The 21,859-nt window shown below is 34.6% G+C and overlaps 2 long non-coding RNA genes across 2 annotated transcripts; both read left to right on the top strand.

The window, feature by feature from the left end:
* Window positions 1–3,900: 3,900 nt before the first annotated feature.
* LOC121375706 lies at window positions 3,901–4,427 on the top strand. The gene is made up of 3 exons (XR_005958346.1): window positions 3,901–3,960; window positions 4,071–4,120; window positions 4,384–4,427. It is a non-coding gene; the product is annotated as an uncharacterized LOC121375706 (long non-coding RNA).
* Window positions 4,428–18,073: 13,646 nt separating this feature from the next.
* Window positions 18,074–19,827, top strand: LOC121374856. The gene is made up of 3 exons (XR_005958246.1): window positions 18,074–18,187; window positions 18,535–18,631; window positions 19,531–19,827. It is a non-coding gene; the product is annotated as an uncharacterized LOC121374856 (long non-coding RNA).
* Window positions 19,828–21,859: the final 2,032 nt, after the last annotated feature.

The raw sequence follows: 21,859 nt of genomic DNA, 5'->3' as shown, positions 1-21,859 counted from the left end.
ACGTCCAAGGCGACGTTTTAACTATCAATCAAATATTCTGTAAACAGGTCAACTGTCATTTACAACATTTTAATATCAGACGTCCAAGGCGACGTTTTAACTATCAATCAAATATTCTGTAAACAGGTCAACTGTCATTTACAACATTTTAATATCAGACGTCCAAGGCGACGTTTTAACTATCAATCAAATATTCTGTAAACAGGTCAACTGTCATTTACAACATTTTAATATCAGACGTCCAAGGCGACGTTTTAACTATCAATCAAATATTCTGTAAACAGGTCAACTGTCATTTACAACATTTTAATATCAGACGTCCAAGGCGACGTTTTAACTATCAATCAAATATTCTGTAAACAGGTCAACTGTCATTTACAACATTTTAATATCAGACGTCCAAGGCGACGTTTTAACTATCAATCAAATATTCTGTAAACAGGTCAACTGTCATTTACAACATTTTAATATCAGACGTCCAAGGCGACGTTTTAACTATCAATCAAATATTCTGTAAACAGGTCAACTGTCATTTACAACATTTTAATATCAGACGTCCAAGGCGACGTTTTAACTATCAATCAAATATTCTGTAAACAGGTCAACTGTCATTTACAACATTTTAATATCAGACGTGTCAAGGCGACGTTTTAACTATCAATCAAATATTCTGTAAACAGGTCAACTGTCATTTACAACATTTTAATATCAGACGTCCAAGGCGACGTTTTAACTATCAATCAAATATTCTGTAAACAGGTCAACTGTCATTTACAACATTTTAATATCAGACGTCCAAGGCGACGTTTTAACTATCAATCAAATATTCTGTAAACAGGTCAACTGTCATTTACAACATTTTAATATCAGACGTCAAAGGCGACGTTTTAACTATCAATCAAATATTCTGTAAACAGGTCAACTGTCATTTACAACATTTTAATATCAGACGTCTGGGGCGACGTTTTAACTATCAATCAAATATTCTGTAAACAGGTCAACTGTCATTTACAACATTTTAATATCAGACGTCCAAGGCGACGTTTTAACTATCAATCAAATATTCTGTAAACAGGTCAACTGTCATTTACAACATTTTAATATCAGACGTCCAAGGCGACGTTTTAACTATCAATCAAATATTCTGTAAACAGGTCAACTGTCATTTACAACATTTTAATATCAGACGTCCAAGGCGACGTTTTAACTATCAATCAAATATTCTGTAAACAGGTCAACTGTCATTTACAACATTTTAATATCAGACGTCCAAGGCGACGTTTTAACTATCAATCAAATATTCTGTAAACAGGTCAACTGTCATTTACAACATTTTAATATCAGACGTCCAAGGCGACGTTTTAACTATCAATCAAATATTCTGTAAACAGGTCAACTGTCATTTACAACATTTTAATATCAGACGTCCAAGGCGACGTTTTAACTATCAATCAAATATTCTGTAAACAGGTCAACTGTCATTTACAACATTTTAATATCAGACGTCCAAGGCGACGTTTTAACTATCAATCAAATATTCTGTAAACAGGTCAACTGTCATTTACAACATTTTAATATCAGACGTCCAAGGCGACGTTTTAACTATCAATCAAATATTCTGTAAACAGGTCAACTGTCATTTACAACATTTTAATATCAGACGTCCAAGGCGACGTTTTAACTATCAATCAAATATTCTGTAAACAGGTCAACTGTCATTTACAACATTTTAATATCAGACGTTCAAGGCGACGTTTTAACTATCAATCAAATATTCTGTAAACAGGTCAACTGTCATTTACAACATTTTAATATCAGACGTCCAAGGCGACGTTTTAACTATCAATCAAATATTCTGTAAACAGGTCAACTGTCATTTACAACATTTTAATATCAGACGTCCAAGGCGACGTTTTAACTATCAATCAAATATTCTGTAAACAGGTCAACTGTCATTTACAACATTTTAATATCAGACGTTCAAGGCGACGTTTTAACTATCAATCAAATATTCTGTAAACAGGTCAACTGTCATTTACAACATTTTAATATCAGACGTTCAAGGCGACGTTTTAACTATCAATCAAATATTCTGTAAACAGGTCAACTGTCATTTACAACATTTTAATATCAGACGTTCAAGGCGACGTTTTAACTATCAATCAAATATTCTGTAAACAGGTCAACTGTCATTTACAACATTTTAATATCAGACGTCCAAGGCGACGTTTTAACTATCAATCAAATATTCTGTAAACAGGTCAACTGTCATTTACAACATTTTAATATCAGACGTCCAAGGCGACGTTTTAACTATCAATCAAATATTCTGTAAACAGGTCAACTGTCATTTACAACATTTTAATATCAGACGTCCAAGGCGACGTTTTAACTATCAATCAAATATTCTGTAAACAGGTCAACTGTCATTTACAACATTTTAATATCAGACGTCCAAGGCGACGTTTTAACTATCAATCAAATATTCTGTAAACAGTTCAACTGTCATTTACAACATTTTAATATCAGACGTCCAAGGCGACGTTTTAACTATCAATCAAATATTCTGTAAACAGTTCAACTGTCATTTACAACATTTTAATATCAGACGTCCAAGGCGACGTTTTAACTATCAATCAAATATTCTGTAAACAGTTCAACTGTCATTTACAACATTTTAATATCAGACGTCCAAGGCGACGTTTTAACTATCAATCAAATATTCTGTAAACAGGTCAACTGTCATTTACAACATTTTAATATCAGACGTCCAAGGCGACGTTTTAACTATCAATCAAATATTCTGTAAACAGTTCAACTGTCATTTACAACATTTTAATATCAGACGTCCAAGGCGACGTTTTAACTATCAATCAAATATTCTGTAAACAGGTCAACTGTCATTTACAACATTTTAATATCTTTGAAGACTATGAATAGTAATACCCTACTAAGATAACCAATTCAGTCACAACAATCACATTGTTTAAAATCTAAGTAAAAAAGAACATGACCTCCCTTCCTTTTTTCACCTTTAACACATTAAATTTGGTTATAACATCAATAAAAACAGATTTAATAAACATATCTGCATCCATATGTCACACAGACATAAATACACATACACACACTCACTCACTCACTCACGCACACACACACACACACACACACACACGTTCACACACAAACACACACGTTCACACACACACGTTCACACACACACACACACACACACACATATATATATATATATATATATATATATATATATATATATATATATATATATATATATATGTACACATACGCGCACGCGCGCGCGCGCGCACACACACACACACAGCTACACAAGACACACATTATGATAACAATACAGTAGCCTAATGATCAGCTAAATAGCTATATAGAAAATACTTAACGAAATCCTTTGACTCGGGCAAGGAGTCTGCAGATGTTTTTTAATCTTTGTACTATTAATTCATGTATGAATTTTTATACCCGCAACGTGGTGTTTGGATTATATTCAAGAATACATTTTACTTTTTCCGAATAAGTGATGTGAAATGTGTATGTTCTATTTCTATGTATGTATATTTTCATTCAGTGATGTGAAATGTGTATGTTCTATTTCTTTGTATGTATATTTTCACTCAGTGTTGTGAAATGTGTATGTTCTATTTCTATGTATGTATATTTTCACTCAGTGATGTGAAATGTGTATGTTCTATTTCTATGTATGTATATTTTCACTCAGTGATGTGAAATGTGTATGTTCTATTTCTGGTATTGTATGTATATTTTCACTCAGTGTATGTGAAATGTGTATGTTCTATTTCTATGTATGTATATTTTCACTCAGTGATGTGAAATGTGTATGTTCTATTTCTATTGTATGTATATTTTCACTCAGTGATGTGAAATGTGTATGTTCTATTTCTATGTATGTATATTTTCACTCAAGTGATGTGAAATGTGTTATGTTCTATTTCTTTGTATGTATATTTTCACTCAGTGATGTGAAATGTGTATGTTCTATTTCTATTGTATTTCTTTGTATATATTTCACTCAGTGATGTGAAATGTGTATGTTCTATTTCTATGTATGTATATTTTCACTCAGGTGATGTGAAATGTGTATGTTCTATTTCTATGTATGTATATTTTCACTCAGTGATGTGAAATGTGATAATGGTTCTATTTCAAGTATGTATATTTCACTCAGTGATGTGAAATGTGTATGTTCTATTTCTATTGTATGTATATTTTCACTCAGTGATGTGAAATGATGTATGTTCTTGTCTATTGTGGTATTGTTTGAGATATTTTCACTCAAGTGATGTGAAATGTGTATGTTCTATTTCTGTTATGTATATTTTCACTCAGTGATGTGAAATGTGTATGTTCTATTTCTTTGTATGTATATTTTCACTCAGTGATGTGAAATGTGTATTGTTCTATTTCTGTGGTATGTATATTTTCACTCAGTGATGTGAAATGTCAATGTTCTATTTCTCTGATGTATGTTATTTTCACTCAGTGATGTGAAATGTGAGATATGTTCTACTCTAGTATGTATGTTTTGACTCAGTGATGTCTGTGTATGTTCTATTGTTTGTATGTAATGGTTTCACTCAGTGATGTGAAATGTGTTTGTTCTATTTCTTTGTATGTATATTTTCACTCAGTGATGTGAAATGTGTTATGTTCTATTGTCTATTGTATGTATAATTTTCACTCAGTGATGTGAAATGTGTATGTTGTATTGTCTAATGTGTGGTATTGTTTCACTCAGTGATGTGAAATGTCAAGTCTGTATGTCTCTGATGTTTGTTATTGTCTAATCTGTGGTATTGTTTGAGATAATGGTTACACTCAAGTCTGTATGTGAAATGATGTTTGTTATTGTCTATCTGTGGTATTGTTTGAGATAATGATGTGAAACTCAAGTCTGTATGTTCTGATGTTTGTTATTGTCTATTTTGTGGTATTGTTTGAGATAATGGTTGTTCTCAAGTCTGTATGTCTCTGATGTTTGTTATTGTCTAAATCTGTGGTATTGTTTGAGATAATGGTTATTTTCAAGTCTGTATGTGAAATGATGTATGTTATTGTCTATTCTGTGGTATTGTTTGAGATAATGGTGTACACTCAAGTCTGTATGTCTCTGATGTTTGTTATTGTCTACTCTGTGGTATTGTTTGAGATAATGGTTATTTCAAGTCTGTATGTCTCTGATGTTTGTTATTGTCTAATCTGTGGTATTGTTTGAGATAATGGTTACACTCAAGTCTGTATGTATCTGATGTTTGTTATTGTCTAATCTGTGGTATTGTTTGAGATAATGGTTGGACTCAAGTCTGTATGTCTCTGATGTTTGTTATTGTCTAATCTGTGGTATTGTTTGAGATAATGGTTACACTCAAGTCTGTATGTCTCTGATGTTTGTTATTGTCTATTCTGTGGTATTGTTTGAGATAATGGTTGGACTCAAGTCTGTATGTCTCTGATGTTTGTTATTGTCTAATCTGTGGTATTGTTTGAGATAATGGTTACACTCAAGTCTGTATGTCTCTGATGTTTGTTATTGTCTAATCTGTGGTATTGTTTGAGATAATGGTTACACTCAAGTCTGTATGTCTCTGATGTTTGTTATTGTCTAATCTGTGGTATTGTTTGAGATAATGGTTACACTCAAGTCTGTATGTCTCTGATGTTTGTTATTGTCTAATCTGTGGTATTGTTTGAGATAATGGTTACACTCAAGTCTGTATGTCTCTGATGTTTGTTATTGTCTATTCTGTGGTATTGTTTGAGATAATGGTTACACTCAAGTCTGTATGTCTCTGATGTTTGTTATTGTCTATTCTGTGGTATTGTTTGAGATAATGGTTATCAAGTCTGTATGTCTCTGATGTTTGTTATTGTCTACTCTGTGATATTGTTTGAGATAATGGTTACTACTCAAGTCTGTATGTCACTCTGATGTTTGTTATTGTCTATCTGTGGTATTGTTTGAGATAATGGTTACACTCAAGTCTGTATGTCTCTGATGTTTGTTATTGTCTATCTGTGGTATTGTTTGAGATAATGGTGTCAAGTCTGTATGTCTCTGATGTTTGTTATTGTCTAATCTGTGGTATTGTTTGAGATAATGGTTACACTCAAGTCTGTATGTCTCTGATGTTTGTTATTGTCTATTCTGTGGTATTGTTTGAGATAATGGTTACACTCAAGTCTGTATGTCTCTGATGTTTGTTATTGTCTAATCTGTGGTATTGTTTGAGATAATGGTTCACTCAAGTCTGTATGTGAAATGATGTTTGTTATTGTCTATGTATGTATGTGGTATTGTTTGAGATAATGGTTACACTCAAGTCTGTATGTCTCTGATGTTTGTTATTGTCTAATCTGTGGTATTGTTTGAGATAATGGTTGGACTCAAGTCTGTATGTATCTGATGGTTGTTATTGTCTAATCTGTGGTATTGTTTGAGATAATGGTTACACTCAAGTCTGTATGTATCTGATGTTTGTTATTGTCTAATCTGTGGTATTGTTTGAGATAATGGTTACACTCAAGTCTGTATGTGAAATGTTTGTTATTGTCTAATCTGTGGTATTGTTTGAGATAATGGTTACACTCAAGTCTGTATGTATCTGATGTTTGTTATTGTCTAATCTGTGGTATTGTTTGAGATAATGGTTACACTCAAGTCTGTATGTCTCTGATGTTTGTTATTGTCTAATCTGTGGTATTGTTTGAGATAATGGTTAGACTCAAGTCTGTATGTCTCTGATGTTTGTTATTGTCTAATCTGTGGTATTGTTTGAGATAATGGTTACACTCAAGTCTGTATGTCTCTGATGTTTGTTATTGTCTATCTCTGTGGTATTGTTTGAGATAATGGTTACACTCAAGTCTGTATGTCACTGATGTTTGTTATTGTCTAATCTGTGGTATTGTTTGAGATAATGGTTCACTCAAGTCTGTATGTGAAATGATGTTTGTTATTGTCTATCTGTGGTATTGTTTGAGATAATGGTTAAACTCAAGTCTGTATGTCTCTGATGTTTGTTATTGTCTACTCTGTGGTATTGTTTGAGATAATGGTTCTACTTCAAGTCTGTATGTTTCTGATGTTTGTTATTGTCTAATCTGTGGTATTGTTTGAGATAATGGTTACACTCAAGTCTGTATGTCTCTGATGTTTGTTATTGTCTATGCTGTGGTATTGTTTGAGATAATGGTTACACTCAAGTCTGTATGTCTCTGATGTTTGTTATTGTCTAATCTGTGGTATTGTTTGAGATAATGGTTGGACTCAAGTCTGTATGTCTCTGATGTTTGTTATTGTCTATTCTGTGGTATTGTTTGAGATAATGGTTACACTCAAGTCTGTATGTCTCTGATGTTTGTTATTGTCTAATCTGTGGTATTGTTTGAGATAATGGTTACACTCAAGTCTGTATGTATCTGATGTTTGTTATTGTCTAATCTGTGGTATTGTTTGAGATAATGGTTACACTCAAGTCTGTATGTCTCTGATGTTTGTTATTGTCTAATCTGTGGTATTGTTTGAGATAATGGTTACACTCAAGTCTGTATGTCTCTGATGTTTGTTATTGTCTAATCTGTGGTATTGTTTGAGATAATGGTTAGACTCAAGTCTGTATGTCTCTGATGTTTGTTATTGTCTAATCTGTGGTATTGTTTGAGATAATGGTTACACTCAAGTCTGTATGTGAAATGATGTTTGTTATTGTCTATCTGTGGTATTGTTTGAGATAATGGTGACACTCAAGTCTGTATGTCTCTGATGTTTGTTATTGTCTATTCTGTGGTATTGTTTGAGATAATGGTTACACTCAAGTCTGTATGTCTCTGATGTTTGTTATTGTCTATTCTGTGGTATTGTTTGAGATAATGGGTAGACTCAAGTCTGTATGTCTCTGATGTTTGTTATTGTCTACTCTGTGGTATTGTTTGAGATAATGGTTATTTCAAGTCTGTATGTCTCTGATGTTTGTTATTGTCTAATCTGTGGTATTGTTTGAGATAATGGTTACACTCAAGTCTGTATGTCTCTGATGTTTGTTATTGTCTATTCTGTGGTATTGTTTGAGATAATGGTTTCACTCAAGTCTGTATGTCTCTGATGTTTGTTATTGTCTAATCTGTGGTATTGTTTGAGATAATGGTGTCAAGTCTGTATGTTCTGATGTTTGTTATTGTCTATTCTGTGGTATTGTTTGAGATAATGGTGTCAAGTCTGTATGTCTATGATGTTTGTTATTGTCTAAATGTGGTATTGTTTGAGATAATGTATGTATCTGATTTTTTGTTATTGTCTAATCTGTGGTATTGTTTGAGATAATGGTTACACTCAAGTCTGTGTGTCTCTGATGTTTGTTATTGTCTATCTGTGGTATTGTTTGAGATAATGGTGACTCAAGTCTGTATGTTCTGATGTTTATGTTATTTTCTAATCTGTGGTATTGTTTGTATGTATATGGTTCACTCAGTCTGTGAAATGTATGTTCTATTTCTTTGTTATTGTCTAATGTGTGGTATTGTTTGAGATAATGGTTACTCAGTGATGTGAAATGTGTATGTTCTATTTCTGTTGTTCTATTGCTTTGTATGTATATTTTCACTCAGTGATGTGAAATGTGTATGTTCTATTTCTTTGTATGTATATTTTCACTCAGTGATGTGAAATGTGTATGTTCTATTTCTATGTACGTATATTTTCACTCAGTGATGTGAAATGTGCATGTTCTATTTCTTTGTATGTATATTTTCACTCAGTGATGTGAAATGTGCATGTTCTATTTCTATGTATATTTTCACTCAGTGATGTGAAATGTGTATGTTCTATTTCTATGTATGTCTATTTTCACTCAGTGATGTGAAATGTGTATGTTCTATTTCTTTGTATGTATATTTTCATTCAGTGATGTGAAATGTGTATGTTCTATTTCTATGTATGTATATTTTCACTCAGTGATGTGAAATGTGTATGTCCTATTTCTTTGTATGTATATTTTCACTCAGTGATGTGAAATGTGTATGTCCTATTTCTATGTATGTATATTTTCACTCAGTGATGTGAAATGTGTGTGTTCTATTTCTATGTATATTTTCACTCAGTGATGTGAAATGTGTTCTTGTTCTAATCTGTGTGTTTGAGATAATGTGTATGTTCTATTTCTATGTATGTATATTTTCACTCAGTGATGTGAAATGTGTATGTTCTATTTCTATGTATATATATTTTCACTCAGTGATGTGAAATGTGTATCTTCTATTTCTATTGTTCTATTTCTTTGTATGTATATTTTCACTCAGTGATGTGAAATGCGTACGTTCTATTTCTTTGTATGTATATTTTCACTCAGTGATGTGAAATGTGTATGTTCTATTTCTATGTATGTATATTTTCACTCAGTGATGTGAAATGTGCATGTTCTATTTCTTTGTATGTATATTTTCACTCAGTGATGTGAAATGTGTATGTTCTATTTCTATGTATATTTTCACTCAGTGATGTGAAATGTGTATGTTCTATTTCTATGTATGTCTATTTTCACTCAGTGATGTGAAATGTGTATGTTCTATTTCTTTGTATGTCTATTTTCACTCAGTGATGTGAAATGCGTATGTTCTATTTCTATGTATGTATATTTTCACTCAGTGATGTGAAATGCGTATGTTCTATTTCTTTGTATGTATATTTTCACTCAGTGATGTGAAATGCGTATGTTCTATTTCTATGTATGTATCTTTTCACTCAGTGATGTGAAATGTGTATGTTCTATTTCTATGTATGTATCTTTTCACTCAGTGATGTGAAATGTGTATGTTCTATTTCTTTTATGTATATTTTCACTCAGTGATGTGAAATGTGTATGTTCTATTTCTATGTATGTATATTTTCACTCAGTGATGTGAAATGTGTATGTTCTATTTCTATGTATGTATCTTTTCACTCAGTGATGTGAAATGTGTATGTTCTATTTCTATGTATGTATCTTTTCACTCAGTGATGTGAAATGTGTATGTTCTATTTCTATGTATGTATATTTTCACTCAGTGATGTGAAATGTGTATGTTCTATTTCTATCGTTCTATTTCTTTGTATGTATATTTTCACTCAGTGATGTGAAATGTGTATGTTCTATTTCTTTGTATGTATATTTTCACTCAGTGGTTGGTTACACTCAAGTCTGTATGTCTGTGAAATGTGTATGTTCTATTTCTATGTATGTATATTTTCACTCAGTGATGTGAAATGTGTATGTTCTATTTCTATGTATGTATATTTTCACTCAGTGATGTGAAATGTGTATGTTCTATTTCTATGTATGTATATTTTCACTCAGTGATGTGAAATGTGTATGTTCTATTTCTATGTATGTATATTTTCACTCAGTGATGTGAAATGTATATGTTCTATTTCTGTGTATGTATATTTTCACTCAGTGATGTGAAATGTGTATGTTCTATTTCTATGTATGTATATTTTCACTCAGTGATGTGAAATGTGTATGTTCTATTTCTTTGTATGTATATGTTCACTCAGTGATGTGAAATGCGTATGTTCTATTTCTATTGTTCTATTTCTTTGTATGTATGTTATTGTCTACTCTGTGGTATTGTTTGAGATATGTATATTTTCACTCAGTGATGTGAAATGTGTATGTTCTATTTCTATGTATGTATCTTTTCACTCAGTGATGTGAAATGTGTATGTTCTATTTCTATGTATATTTTCACTCGGTGATGTGAAATGTGTATGTTCTATTTCTATGTATGTCTATTTTCACTCAGTGATGTGAAATGTGTATGTTCTATTTCTATGTATGTCTATTTTCACTCAGTGATGTGAAATGTGTATGTTCTATTTCTTTGTATGTCTATTTTCACTCAGTGATGTGAAATGCGTATGTTCTCTTTCTATGTATGTATATTTTCACTCAGTGATGTGAAATGCGTATGTTCTATTTCTTTGTATGTATATTTTCACTCAGTGATGTGAAATGTGTATGTTCTATTTCTATGTATGTATCTTTTCACTCAGTGATGTGAAATGTGTATGTTCTATTTCTATGTATGTATCTTTTCACTCAGTGATGTGAAATGTGTATGTTCTATTTCTTTGTATGTATCTTTTCACTCAGTGATGTGAAATGTGTATGTTCTATTTCTTTGTATGTATATTTTCACTCAGTGATGTGAAATGTGTATGTTCTATTTCTATGTATGTATATTTTCACTCAGTGATGTGAAATGTGTATGTTCTATTTCTATGTATGTATCTTTTCACTCAGTGATGTGAAATGTGTATGTTCTATTTCTATGTATGTATATTTTCACTCAGTGATGTGAAATGTGTATGTTCTATTTCTATTGTTCTATTTCTTTGTATGTATATTTTCACTCAGTGATGTGAAATGTGTATGTTCTATTTCTTTGTATGTATATTTTCACTCAGTGATGTGAAATGTGTATGTTCTATTTCTTTGTATGTATATTTTCACTCAGTGATGTGAAATGTGTATGTTCTATTTCTATGTATGTATATTTTCACTCAGTGATGTGAAATGTGTATGTTCTATTTCTATGTATGTATATTTTCACTCAGTGATGTGAAATGTGTATGTTCTATTTCTTTGTATGTATAATGGATTTCGCAATCTATTTCTTCACCACCTAATTTGCAAAGTTTAAGTTCTCTAGCAACATTTTTGGAACGTCCTTTTTCTATTTCCAGGTTATGTGCAAATATACGTAGTTTTGTTAAAACTTGTCTATAGTTTTGGTTTTTGATCATGTTTTAGCAATGCAGACGAGTATCAGAGTATTATAATAATTTGCATCTTTCTATGTATTCTGTTCGTTAGGTAGTTTTTAAATGATGTAGACTTTTTATCTTTAAGGATATGTACAATATATGTGTTAAAAGAACTTGGAACTGGGATGTCTTGTTGCTCTGGCAGCCTTGGATTATAGGTGTCCCAAGATGGATAGTTTTCTGCATGTATTGATTTGCAACATTGATCAATAGGCGTCACTACGAAGTGTGTTTCTCAATTGTGCAGTCACAATTTGAAGAGTGTTTGTTTACCCGTAAGTTAAATGGTGTGCTTGCTGTGGTGTCATTAATTAAACAGTCCTATATTATTTGTGTTCATTGGCATAACCATGATTTTATATTGAGATGGGGTAGGGAAGGGGGTTAAAACCACATCTGTGAGTTGTGTTATGGGGCAACATGCAAATATAAAACAGTTGGGGTAGGGGAGATGTGTGATTGTGGATTACGGCAGTGTTAGTGTTTGGCTTGCAATTCAAACTACAGCGCTGGCCACTTTTTTGTTTAATGTTCACCAATTAATATATTTATTGATTTATTTTTTGGTGTTATTTACATTTAATTTGGTAAATTGAATACTATAATTTTTCAAATTATGATTACATATTCATTTATGATTTCCACAGACTCCTTCCATGTTTTATTTTGCTTGCTTATTTTTTTCTTTCAACTTAAAAATGTAAGAATGGTTTTTTTAAGTTACACTCTTTTTGGCAATCTTACATTCTTTCAATCTAGTGAAATCTACCATAGTCAGGTCTGTTAACGTCACATTGGGGCTGTTTGGGGACGACTGGACAAAAATGCCATTTCACTAGAGACCCACACTGGTGTGTAGATTACACAAAATCTCAAGAACCAGATTTTCAACCAACAAATTCATGCAAGAGTGATCCATTATTTGCGATGGATTTTCAGTTAACTTATTATTCCACTTTCCCTCTTCATTTTTAGAAGGGTAGTGGGGGGTGGGGGGGGTGGGGTTGGGGAGGAGCGGATCATGAATTTTCGTATTTGACATTGCAGTAAAATGGTGAAATATTTCCTGAATAACTCGACCCTTGTGGAGCGCTTGCTTTATAGGATACATAATACACGGCAGTGACTTAGAGGTACAGGCAACCATATACAGTAATTGTAGTGATCAATGCAAAGAAAAACGTCCTTTAACAGTCCTTTGGGCATGAGAGTAGGTGTTGTAAGGTGAAATATTGAGTATACGGTTTGAGGTCACTTTGTAGCACTATATCCCAGTACTAAAGCACTTTTGAATGACTCTTATTTCCATCTTCCAGCCATATGAATCTTTACTTTCAGTAGACACATGCACATTTCTGGCACAAAATGGTCACTTGTGGGTATGTTTGGTTCATGTTGCGTATAACATGGGCCAGACATGCACATCATATATGACTAAAATTGGTCAATGATTCCAGCTGTTTCTGAGAGAGCTTCAGTCTATCGTGAACCTCTCAAGATATTACCACAGGTATTCCATGGCCACTTTTTCAGACGAAGACTAACAACATAACGATACATTTGTCTACACTGTGGGTCGATAGCCTCTTCCACAATACACTCTGGAATATGGAAAATAGTGGATAATTACATGCCAAAACAGGAATCGACTAGATTTCAAATAGTCTGTAAAATTGTTTAAAAACATTCTCTACTCGTTTATCGTCTTAAGAACCAATGGGAGAAGAACAGAATTATTTTGATTAAAAAAAAACCCATATACGTTGTATACATTGTATAATAAAGTTGATTAATAATATAAATGTCTGCAAATTGATAACATAATTACAACCTGCTAGGGAATCTTCAAAATACATAAATTCATATATTTTCTATAGCTTTGAATAATAGTTTTATTTGTATGATAGCAACAATAGTAATGTAAGGATATTATCCACACTTCCAATACCTAGCTATATGATATAAATCACATTTAAATATACAATTAAAAAAGTCTAGAATGTGAACATAAATAACGTAAATATTAATAGTGATATTTAGATCAGTATCACACGCCCACTCGTCACAAAGACCATTCATATCAAATGTACTATATACTTTTACTTTGCCATGAGGACAGACACTATATCAAATGTTAAAATATCTTTATAGGAATAATAAAATGCTAAACATTTGTGAAGCAATTTCTATTGGAGGCCATTTTGAATTATGATGTCACAACAGCCACACACCAGTCAGAAAGAAAGAAATGTTTTATTTAACGACGCACTCAACACATTTTATTTACGGTTATATGGCGTCAGACATATGGTTAAGGACCACACAGATTTTGAGAGGAAACCCGCTGTCGCCACTACATGGGCTACTCTTCCGATTAGCAGCAAGGGATCTTTTATTTGCGCTTCCCACAGGCAGGATAGCACAAACCATAGCCTTTGTTGAACCAGTTATAGATCACTGGTCGGTGCAAGTGGTTTACACCTACCCATTGAGCCTTGCGGAGCACTCACTCAGGGTTTGGAGTCGGTATCTGGATTAAAAATCCCATGCCTCGACTGGGATCCGAACCCAGTACCTACCAGCCTGTAGACCGATGGTCTACAACGACGCCACCGAGGCCGGTACACACCAGTCAGATGCTTGGTTCTTGAGAAATCTTTTTTGATCTACACACTGATTTGAATCTTTGGTAAAAATTAGCACTTTTGTCCAGCTTGTCCCCAAAATATTGCTAACAGACCTCACTATCACTTCTGCATGCAAACTAAAATCACACTTGTTTATGGTTTTTTCTTTTGTTGTTAATGCGCATGTCTGTGCATGCCCATGGACGCTTTACAAGTTGTTTATTATAATTATTAGTTTATAAATGATGGTTGCTACCCCCCCCCCTCCCACACACACACACTCACATACATGCTGGTCTTGCTTGGGTGTGGTTTTGCATTCTTTGTTCCCCCACCCCATAAAACAATATAAAATGAAGCAACTGATTAAAACCCAAAACTCACTGTCAGGTGTTTTGTCATTAAGATTTGACTCTGGTGCTAAATTAAACATCCATGTGATCAACCTTGCATCATTTTGGAATGAATGAATGAATGTTTAACGACACCCCAGCACGAAAAATACATCTATGGTAAATACAAAAATTAAGTGATGAACGCATCATTTTGGATTCAAGCAATGATAAAATATACTTGCATTAGCGATAATTGAATTCCTGGCAGCCTAAAACCAATAATTGAAAGAAACAATAGTGTACAAGTAAAATAGAATGCACTGTATGGCCACATCTTCCTTCATTTTTATTGTCAACTGGGTTGTAAATAACAATATAAAATCTCGGTTAACAATAGATTGTTATAAATGAATTTCTTTACAACTAAAACTCAGTCACTCGACTGTCATAAATATTTTCACTAGGTGATATAAAATGAGATAAATTGCAATTTCGATATTCTGGCTATCATGCTGTCATCCATTTTGGACTAAAGCACTGACAGAATATGTCGTCAGAACAACCACCCATTGGTCAGATTTTTGGTTCTTGAGTTTGTTTTGTTTAACGACACCACTAGAGCACATTTGTTAATTAGTAATCGGCTAGTGGATGTCAAACATTTTGTAATTCTAACACGAAGTTATCAGAGGAAACCCGCTACATTTTCCCCAATGCAGCAAGGGATCTTTTATATTCACTTACCTACAGACAGGAAAGCACATACCACGGCCTTTCACCAGCTGTGCTTGAAACAAGAAAAAACAATCAGTTGAATGGATCCACCAATATGATTCGGTCATGCGACGCAAGCACCTCGAGCAAGCACTCAACACGCAATTTTAAATGTCGCACCATCAGTCCACCGTGAAAAGAGTGACTGCCTGCAAACAAGGCACATGTATTATGTTTAGTTTATCTCACTGACGTAGGCGAAGATAGGTGGGTGCGTGGGTTTATGTGTGTGCGGGTGTGGGGTGGGTGTGGGTAGGGAGGGAGTGAGTTTAGTGGGGAGTGTGGGGACATGGCCCCCAATAATACACTTTTTCACCTTTTATATTGTCCAGTAACACGACTGATAGACTGTGTGGGTGCCCCCTCCCCCCCCCCCCCCCCCCCCCCCCACCCCCCCGTGTTCATCAGTAGTTTGGTTGGAAATTTCTGTGATAGACTGTGACCTATTTTGTGGACAATTGCTCCACTATGCACTGTGGAGATACAGTGACCTCTGGACGTAATAAACAGATTAGTTCTTCACTGTGGTATTATACAATGGGTGTTTCTTTTATTTACTTATTTTTAAAAACATTTTTAGCTGAAAAAAGCAAGTAAAAAAGAAAGAAAAGAGAAATGCAGAAAGAAAGACTATCATTAATACTAGGCATTTTCATTAAGGTGTTCTCATGTTATAAAGAAACGTTCATGCTACCTCTTACCGCGTGGTCGTATAATTTAAATATTAATCACAAACCGCGTCTTTAAGGAGCTAACATGATTTCTGTATTATTCGTACCAGACTGATATTGCACATTTACCACAAACCCAATAAAATACAACTCGTGAACCCGTTTATACGTTTTCGACAACTTAGATGTCAGGAGGTAACATCGTCTGTTGACAAAAGACAATACACAAACAATTTTATGTTCGCTTTTAATACGTTTGTTAGTGAGAGACCAAGCTGTACCATTCACCTGCAGGTGAAGAGGTGATTTTATTGTCCTAGATTTGCGATATAAGTCGCGAACTCGCAGCAGTCTTCACTTCTGAAAAGCAGACGACAGACTTGTAGTTGCCAGACTCAGAAAAATCCTCCTCTCCAAGATGAAGACTGTTCTCTTTGCTCTCCTTGTCTGTTCTCTGGCTTTTGTCAGTGGTAAGTACTAACATCCTTATTGCAGTTCTTATACCCTATTAAAGTGACAGAACCTAGTTTCCAAGCACTACGAGGTGTTTTTCACTATTATAGCCGTTTTTGATAATTTAAATTAGAAGTACTTACATTTTATTATTTTATTATTTAGAATATTGATTTTCGTAAACCTGCAGTGATTCTGGTCATCCAGGATTTTGCAATACCCTAAAATCATAATTCTAAAAACGCACGTTCGTGTCAGAAATAATGGTTATCGAGACAATCTCTAGTTATTTTAAGACGGTATTTCCCTGTTTAAACATACGACTTTAGCTTCTCTCTGTTATAACCTTATCCAAATATATGTTACAGTTTTGTCGATTAACTAAACGTAGTGTCCAGTTTCAGGGATTGATTAACTAAACGTAGTGTCCAGTTTCAGGGATTGATTAACTAAACGTAGTGTCCAGTTTCAGGGATTGAAACTAGGGTCTGAGCCTTTAACACTTCACCAATGTAATCCTGGAACACACCTCAGTCATTGGTGCAGCCATGATGGTATATTGAAAGAAAGAAATGTTTTATTTAACGACGCACTCAACACATTTTATTTACGGTTATATGGCGTCAGACATATGGTTAAGGACCACACATATTTTGAGAGGAAACCCGCTGTCGCCACTACATGGGCTACTCTTCCGATTAGCAGCAAGGGATCTTTTATTTGCGCTTCCCACAGGCAGGATAGCACAAACCATGGCCTTTGTTGAACCAGTTATGGATCACTGGTCGGTGCAAATGGTTTACACCAACCCATTGAGCCTTGCGGAGCACTCACTCAGGGTTTGGAGTCGGTATCTGGATTAAAAATCCCATGCCTCGACTGGGATCCGAACCCAGTACCTACCAGCCTATAGACCGATGGCCTGCCACGACGCCACCGAGGCCGGTTGGTATACTGAGGGCACCCATATTGACGTGTGCGGGAGGGGTGGGGGTTATGGTGGGGATGTATATTTTGTCTATGAGTCGCATTATAGCTGGTGGTGGAAAAAAACAGGTATGATTGAATACGCCATTGACCTCAGCTATCTGGATTTAAATTAATATACTGACGTCCAAAAGAAACTATACCAGTATTCTGAGTGACTACGCCTAACTTAATAGTTTGTTGGTGATGAGAGAAAATCCGACAAAGTATCCCTACACACTCCATTGAACAGTGCACTTAAAGTCAGCACGGAAGCAAGAAAGGGATACCAGAGTTAAACAACTGTATAATTATATTCATAGTGTTGTTCTGTTCTGACACGAAGACCAAGAATTCTGATCATGTCAAAACAAGGTCAGTCAGTGATATGTCATATAGATGTTTGTTATTGGCCAACAAGTTTGAAGATACGTATTGTGTTATACTATTGGCTTATAGCTCTAAATGTGTGTATATTTTGTTACGCTATTAGCCTAAAGTCATAAGGTGTGTATTATTGTGTTGTTATTTACCTACAAGTCTCAGTGTGTGTATATTTTGTTATACTATTGACCTACAATTCTCAAGCTGTGTATATTTTGTTATTATATCTGCCTACAAGTTACAAGGTGTGTATATTTTGCTATTATATCTGCCTACAAGTTGCAAGGTGTGTATATCTTGTTATTCTATCGACCTACACGTCTAAACGTGTGTATATCTTGTTATTCTATCGACCTACAAGTCTCAGCGTGTGTATATCTTGTATATTCTATCGACCTACAAGTCTCAACGTGTGTATATCTTGTTATTCTATCGACCTACAAGTCTCAACGTCTGTATATCTTGTTTAGTTTCAGGATCAAGCCTCTGCATCTGCACCATGGTGCAGGACCCAGTCTGTGGAGGTGACGGACAAACCTATTCCAACGCATGTCTGGCAGGATGCAAGTAAGTACAGGTGTTAGAGTTTAAACGTGCAGTATCATAGTTACAAGTGTCACATTTCCACATTTTATATTTATTAGTCTTCGTCCTTCTGTCTTTCTGCCTGTCTGTCTGTATGTCCGTCCGTCCGTCCGTCTATCTCACATAGTTTTCGGATGTTTTTTCTTTTTTTTTACAGTGCCTTGAGATATTGAGCTGAAATGTGTTTTCCAAACTTGTTTTTCTGTTTTGCAATGCCTCAAGATATTGAGCTGAAATTGTTTGTATAGTTTGACCATGTTCTCTTACAAATAAAGTTTGACTTTCATGGCAATTTACAATTTTTTCACAGATTTATGGCTCTTGAACTTAGGAGATAGGAAAATGCGTGGTGCCCGATAGGAGACATGCATTGCTTTACTAGTACTCCCGGAATGCTTGTTTGTAATATATAACTGCAAACATATTGAATACACACATAATTAACTTGGGAATATGGAAACTGCAATCTGTTTAAACAGAGTAGCGTTCATTACGACTTGTTTCCTATCATGTCTCGTTCTAACGAATCGTATGAAAACGGCGAAACCACAGAATCTGGCAAGTTAACTGTTGGCAGCTAGATGGATAGGCCCGTCAGAGACTGACGAGTTGCACAAATACAACAAACTTGTAAACTAAGCCCATCTGGCATAATGTTATGGAATGTTCTTGTGAACAGAACAACTGGTATATCAAAAACATGTTATGTGTTGTCCTGTTCTACTCAATTAGTTCAGGCTAGGTACAGCCCCGGGAAAGGAAGCCTAGTACAAATACTATTTTAAAAACAAAACGACAACGGATTTTAAATAGCTTGTTACTGTTAAATGTACTGTCTCCAAATTATTAAGAAATTTAATCACACCTTTGTTTTATTTCAGTGGAATCACACAGTTCACCGCCGGAACATGCGTAGGGGTGCCAACACAACACTGAACGCAGGCCAAGAACATTTGATATAAAATGTGTCTGAAAACATTCTTTGTGTGTTAAAAAGATCTGCACTGTTCACTGTGTTTAATGGAGTAAAATAAAATAAGTTGAGCATTATAGTTTCATTTTGGTTTTGGTTTAAAAAAAATATGTATATCATAAATTTATCATACAAAATGTGTCTCTAGAGGTGCATTGAAATATCACAATTATATTTTGACTTATATTATATTAAATTTTAAAGAATAAAGTGACCACATAACACTGGTGTTTGTTTAATAGATGCGATTGCATGATTAGGTTGGATGTCATAGTTGGATTGTTGATTTTTGTTGTTTCGTGTTTTGTGGTGGTGGGGGGAGGGGAATAATATCAATATGTAAATAGTAAAGCAATGTTTGTCTGGCGACACCCTAGCACACCATCAGTCACGGCTATTTGGTGTCTAACATGGATATCACTTAGTCGAGAGAAGGGCGGGATGTAGCCTAGTGGTAAAGCCCTCGCTTAGTGGTTAGGCCATCGGTCTACAGGCTGGTAGGTAATGGGTTCGGATCCCAGTCGAGGCATGGGATTTTTAATCCAGATACCGACTCCAAACCCTGAGTGAGTGCTCCGCAAGGCTCAATGGGTAGGTGTAAACCACTTGCACCGACCAGTGATCCATAACTAGTTCAACAAAGGCCATGGTTTGTGCTATCCTGCCTGTGGGAAGCGCAAATAAAAAATCCCTTGCTGCTAATTGGAAAGAGTAGCCCATGTAGTGGCGACAGCGGGTTTCCTCTCAAAATCTTGTAGTCCTTAACCATATAACCGTAAAATAAAATGTGTTGAGTGCGTCGTTAAATAAAACATCTCTTTCTCTTTGAGACTATATCTCAAAATTACCAATTGTTTGACACCCAATAGTCGATGGTTAATAAATTAATGTGCTCTAGTGGTGTTGTTAAACAAAACAAATTTTAGTCGAGAGAGAAAAAAGAGGAAACTCGCTGTCACTTAATGGGATTCTCCTACCGACAAATGTGCAAAGGATATTTTATATGCATTTTCCTAGACACGACAGTACATACCAAAGCTTTTGACATACCAGTCGTGGGGTACTGGTTAGGACGACGAAACATACAGCGTCCGTCGATGGTAATCGATCCTGTGATCTATGACACTTCCGAGCGAGCGTTGTATCACTGAGCTAAATCCCGTCTCTTTGGAGGAATGTGACTAATTACATTATTTATTTGGTCGTTTTCAATTAGGAGATCTGATACACATCATGAAACAAACAATAATGGTTTCATTTACAGGAACGGTGGAGAGGGTCTAGAGGGGGGAGGGGGTTGACAGGTGCTGATGGAGATACTGGTGTGAAATATGAACAAAGGATTATCTTATTTAGTTCCACCCTCGTTAAATCCACCACTGGTTATACATCCTATTCACAAAAATTTAATGTGGGATGCTACATATAAAAGATCACTTGCTACTAATGGAAACATGTAGTGTGTTTCCTCTTTTAGACTATTCCAGAATTACCAAATGTTTGATATCCAATAGCCGATGATTAATATATCAATGTGCTCTAGTGGTTTCGTTAAACAACAACAGAAGGAAACAAAACAAAAAAAACACGTTTAACTTTGAAGTTCGGTTGGGGTGGTTAACAAGACCCGTCGAAGCAAACCCATTTATATGACCACAAGCCTGGCGGGACGTAACCCAGTGGTAAAGCACTCGCTTGATACGCGGTCGGTCTGGGATCGATCCTCGTCGGTGGGCCCATTGGGCTATTTCTCGTTCCAGGCAGTCTACCACGACTGGTATATCAAAGACCGTGGTATGTGTTATCCTGTCTGTGGGATGGTGCATATAAAAGATCCCTTGCTACTAATGGGAAAATGTAGCGGGTTTTCTTGCTAAGGATATATGTCAAAATTACCAAATGTTTGACATCCAATATTCGATGATTAATAAATCAATGTGCTCTAGTGGTGTCGTTAAACAAAATAAACTTTAATGACCACAATTAGGATTGTTCCTGTTAATAAAATGACTTACGTTTTGTAAATTAAGAGTGGAGTGCACAGTTGTTTTTTGTTTTTCCACTGGGTGTGTTTTATTTTTACTGACATTTGCACTTTGCTGGTTTTATCACTGAAAATGCAATAGGCTCTCTATATGTTGTTACTTACAAAAAGAAAGACAGAAAGAGAAAAAGGAAAGAAAGAAAGGGAGAAGAAAAAAAACCCTTAAAGAAAGCAACATTTGAGATGTACAAGA

Source organism: Gigantopelta aegis, chromosome 6 (genome assembly GCF_016097555.1).
Source record: "Gigantopelta aegis isolate Gae_Host chromosome 6, Gae_host_genome, whole genome shotgun sequence".
NCBI lineage: Eukaryota > Metazoa > Mollusca > Gastropoda > Neomphalida > Peltospiridae > Gigantopelta > Gigantopelta aegis.
Note: the sequence above shows the minus strand (reverse complement) of the source record. Positions and strands in the feature narration are given on the sequence as shown.